Source organism: Colobus angolensis, unplaced genomic scaffold (genome assembly GCF_000951035.1).
Source record: "Colobus angolensis palliatus isolate OR3802 unplaced genomic scaffold, Cang.pa_1.0 Scaffold54, whole genome shotgun sequence".
In the NCBI taxonomy this organism is placed as follows: domain Eukaryota; kingdom Metazoa; phylum Chordata; class Mammalia; order Primates; family Cercopithecidae; genus Colobus; species Colobus angolensis.
In genome coordinates, this window is record NW_012118932.1 from 4,835,196 (window position 1) to 4,840,717 (window position 5,522).

A 5,522-nucleotide genomic window follows, 5' to 3' on the forward strand; every position below is an offset into this window, starting at 1 on the left:
CACGCAACGCACACGCTCCAGCGCCGACGGTTAAAGCGCCGCGCCAGCGCCGCGTAACCAATTATGCCGCCCCCGGCCCCGCACCCTGGTCTTGGATGTTCCCGCAGCCAACTTTCACGGCACCGGGAGCTGTGCTAGGCGCTGCGGTTATAAAGATAATCGGTTTTGTTGAGCCGAGGAATGTTCGGATACACCCATCATGAATACACCCACTCTTCTAGCTCAACACAAATTCCCTTAAGGCCCAGGGGATCCTGGTACCTCCACCCCAAGAAAGCCTCTGGGTCTTTGAGTCAGCAAAGTGGCGGAGGACGGACTGGCCCTAAAACAACCTCGCTGCAGACACACACCACATACCATACACACACACACACACACACACACGCCAGATAGCCAACAGAGATTCCAGGATATGGCTGTGAGTTTAAAAATAAAGCTGGGGCAGGGAGAGTATCCTGTTTCTCGCTGCTAAAAAAAAGAGAGGCCAGGAATACTAACCAGCTAAGTAAGGAAGCATTGAAGACTAAGTGAACTTTATGGAGCACAGAACAGGACGTTGCTTCAACCTAGTCATAACTTAGATTTTTATTCTGATGTAAATGGAATCGCAGCTAAAAGGATTTTTTCCCACTTATTTGAAGGCTAAAATATCTCGCTAATTTTATGTATTTTGTCATAATGGGATAGCAGCTACCTAAATATGCAACTTTTTTCATAAAGCTACTGGGTTGTGTTATGAAGGTTACGGGGGAATCTGAGTGATCTGAAACTTTGGGTCTGGATTGGCACCTTTGGAAACAGTACACAGAAGGACATTGAAAACGTGTAATTATTGACAGAGTGGAAACTAGAACACTTGAGAGGTTATAGCTTTTTTGTGCATTAGTATTTTTCTTACATGTTCCTTAATATATATTCAGAGTTATAAGCTGAATCAGATATGCCTTTAAATACCCTTTTAATGTCTCAAAGAGAAGGCCATAAACATGCATTTGCTTTATGTTTCTCAACTATTTCAATTGAGTCATCACTGTAGGAAGTAGTTCATGATTTTATACAGGAGAGTTATTGTGAGCATTTGTAAAGCTATCCTGCTTATGAGCTAAATTTATTATGTTTGCTGGGTTAATCTGTTTTCTCTAATCAAACACTTAATCATCCAGTCTCCTCTCTGCGTTATGGATTCATGAATGTGAAGTGAGGAGAGTTGCTCAGTCAAGGTAAAATGATAAATTATCTTTTCATTTTCAGGGTATTTGTGATTAAATGCTTCATAATAGAATTAAAATGAAATAAATCTTGTAATTTTACTTCTAGATTCCTGCGAGGTATAGATAATACGCGTTTGGTTAAGAACAAATTCAATTCAATGCCTCAGTGGAATTTATAGGAGAACTGTAGAAAGCGTTGTAGTTCAGGAGAGTCCTGAGTTCTCTCTTCATTTCTATGGATTGGAGAGGGAGTTGATCAATCGGTGGTACTCTATGGATGAGCAACAGAGAATTAAAATTTACATTTAGAAAGAATGAGGACTTTGCCTTGGGCAGTAATAGGCAAAGGTTGTCTGAATCTAGAGTTGTCATCTGGGACCTCAGGGGCTGTGATTGGAGCAGATGTTAAATTGCAATTGAATAAACAGTTCCTATTATTTTGGCCATTATAAATGAAGCCCTGTGTGGATGGCATTCTCTATTGCTGCCTAAAGAGTTGAAACACATTGAAATAAGCATAATGGAGATGACTTAGTCCTGTTTGTGGTTAAGTGAATAAAGTTCACATTCCAGAAAAAGCCCTATAAGGTGACAAAAATCACAATTTGCCTTTTAACACGTGGAAACTAGAACCAGTTGGCATTGTGTGATATTAGAGGCCTCAAACAGCCCTGTATGTTTTGCGCATATTTTACAATTAGCAAAGCACTGTGATTCTGCTGTCTCATTTGATCCTCACAGCAAACTTGTGACTGCTCAGGTCCTGGCAGTTGGTGTGAGGACTGAGATGTGGAGCGCTGTACTCCAGGTCTCCTGGGATAGAACTGAAGTCAGGCCTCTTAGGCAAGAGCTCTTCCTCTACCCAGACTCCCTCTTTTATCAGACAGCCAAAGAAAAGCCTTTTTAAATAGGTTTTCAAAACCACAAAAATGAAAGAGCTGCACAAATAACTGAAATATTTGCCAAGATAATGCAGAGATGGTTGGCTACGTTTTTTGTGAGCTAGTATGTAAGAGTTAAGACAATCATTCCAATAGTTCCAGCCTCAGCCCCCAAAATCTATGCTGTTAAAGTAAAAGCTTTTTTCTTGACTGAAATGTCCAGGCCACCTGTCTGCTCAGACTGGATTTTTTTCTGTACAAGTTACTTAACCCTCTAATTCAATCTGCTTTGTATATTTTTGGTCAATATCATTGGAACTGAAAATCTGTTTGCTTACAGATTTTTCACATAGTGCACATCCAAGCTAGGTAATGGCTCTGCAACTGCTGCTTCCTGATGATTATATTCATTTGAAATGACTAAGCTTGGTAAATTAGGCTCAGCCAAGTCTGTGGAGCACTCAAGGGACGAATGAAGAAAAGAATAATGTAATGGAGGCTACACCAGAGACACAGAAATCTATCAGCATGTGGCCAGGAAGGAGGAACATGGCTATGTCTTCTATATAAGAAGTTGCCTGCATTCTTCTCAGAAAAAAGACAATGGAAACGCTGTGAGTCATGAGTCTTGGGTTCTAAGCCTGGTTCTACCATTTGCCAGCTGTATGACAAGAGGCATGTTTGTTAAACCTCTGAGCCTCAGCTTATACATATACGAAACAGGAAAAATAATAACATAACCTGCCATATTCATAGATTTGTGAAAAGGTCTTTTAAATATACAAAAAGCTTAGTATGTATAAGAAAGATTAAATTTAAGCTATGGGTATAACACAAAAATACACTTGAAAGTTATTTTTAAATTTCACCATATTTAGGAAGAAGTGGCTAAATATAAACATATTCCTACTTCTGCATTTCCTATTTCTCTCTTTGCATTTTAAATTCAGAGCAAGTTATCTTATTTATTAATTGTAACATTTAAATAATATACACATCTGTCATTTAAAAGTGGTACTGACAATGTACTTAAACCTTTATTGTCTTTTATTAGTCTAATAAATAAAAGTGCATAACCAAAAACAGGCTACAAATATCAACGATTTCGGGGATTTTGCCCTACAGGAAAATCATACAGTGCATTTGGGAAAAGGTAATTCTGACTTGTCCTCTACAAAATGCTAAAATTTCTGCACAAAATCTTAAAGCACAGGTATTTACAGGATTCTTGGTGACAAGAAAAGTGATAGTAAATGTGCTTTAGCACTAAAATTCATGTAACCATGGAAACCTGTGAAGTTCTGTAAGCGCACACACACAGCCTACAGTATTTATTGAAGAGCTAAGGCAGCGATCCGTGGGTTACTATGCTGTGAAAAGCCGACAGATTGCTGGGAGCTGCTCCGCACAGCCATGGATGAGGTGCTTTTTCCCCTGCGACATGTAGTTACAGAGAAATTCAGAAATCTCAGACATGACTGAGAAAAAAAAAAAAATGTTTATTTATTTATATGTACTTGTACCTTTCAGAATACAGTGTCCTTAAATCAGATTTGTAATCAGAAAAGCCTTGAAAAGTCATCCGCGTTTCCCTTTCCCACACATTTGTAGCCACAGTCAAAAACTCTCTGGTAGATTTTCCATGTGTGCAAAGAAAGATATTTCTTGAATGTTAGGAGAGAATACCCCCAGTTTTTTCCAAACTGATTATTCCTGGCTATTTCAATATGTTTCTTATCAGTGTTTCCTAATGTATAATGATTTTGAAAGCAAAGAGTATAATGATATTTGGGGGAAAGAATCGCCCGCAAATATCTGAAGTGTTTATTTAACCACAGACTGATACTCTAATAAAATAAAGAAGTAATGCTATTTCATAAAGGCGTATTCATACAGCATTCTTTTATTAAAACATGCATCTCATCTCATTTAATCCTTACATCAGTCTCAATGAGTATTACTATGTCCATGTTCTCTTCCATTGCCAAGTCCTAGATTCTTTCCCAAATCTTACTCTAAATTTTAATAACTTGGAAATGGTCTGCGTTTGGGTTGAAACACAGGTAAAATTACTGAGTTCTTAAAAGTACTTCATGTTTTATCCCCACAGTTTTCCTTTGAGTTTTTTTTTTGTGTTTGGTCTTCTAAAGATGGACGGTTCAGTGTGATAGCCATTAGCCACATGTGATTACTGAACAGTTAAAATGTGGCTAGGGGCTCACGTGAAACAATATTTGAATATATTGGTTTAAATAGCAAATGCTAATTTCACCTGCTTAAAAAATTGTTTTAATATGCTTACTAAAATATTTTAAAATACATGTGTGGCTAGCATTATATTTTTAATAGATAGCACTGCTATTATCCAGAGTTCAAAAGGGGTCTCTTTTTAAAAATCATTTAGTATATGCCAGACTTCCTCAGTCTTGCAAATAGCTTGCCATACTTTTCACCAGAAACAATGAGATTAGTTCACACTGATTGTTTTCACCTAAAAGAAGTTCTTTAAATTATCTTCTTTTTATGGACCAGGTTTCTCTTCTTTTCTCCCATGCAATTAATTCTCTGGCAAAATCCAAGTAAGCAAATCAACCTTGTTTTTTTGTTGTTGTTTGTTTTTTTTTTTTTTAGCTCTCAATATTTATTCTAATGTATTTTAAATGGAGTTTAATAATTAAGTAAATTATGTAGATAACCCCTTGTGCAAGAGTTTGTAATGATCCAAGACTCTGGTGATTTAGTTTGAACTCATAAGACTGGGAGAAAAAAAGAGAGCACTTTAAAGAAATAATAGTTTGCTTCCAGTTGTATTCGGAATACTTTCAGCTGCAAGTAAGAGAAGACCACATTAATAGTGGCTTAAATAGCTGACGTTTATTTTTCTCATATATTAAGAAGTCTGAAGATAGGCCCTTGCTGGATTGATACCTTGCATCAAATCCCTCCAAAAAACTTGTTGGTTTAACCTTTAAAATATATCTAGAATCCAACTTTTCTGCCTACCTCCATCACTTCCACTTGTGTCCAGAAACTCTTCTTTTCATAACGTTTTTCTAGCCTATTTGTCTGTTTTCTTCCTTGTTCTCATTTAACATTTTCTATATCCAGCAGCCAGAAAGGTTCTGTTAAAATTTTATAGCATGGGCTGGGCACTGTGGCTCACAGCTGTAATCCCAGCACTTTGGAAGGCCAAGGTGGGTAGATCACCTGAGGTCAGGAGTTCGATACTAGCCTGACCAACATGGTGAAACCCTGTCTCTACTAAATACAAAAAAATTAGCCAGGCGTGGTGGCATGCGTCTGTAATCCCAGCTACTTGGGAGCCTGAGGCAGGACAATTGCTTGAACCCAGGAGGCAGAGGTTGCAGTGAGCCGAGATTGTGCCATTCCACTCCAGCCTGGGCAACAGGAGCCTAACCCTGTCTCAAAA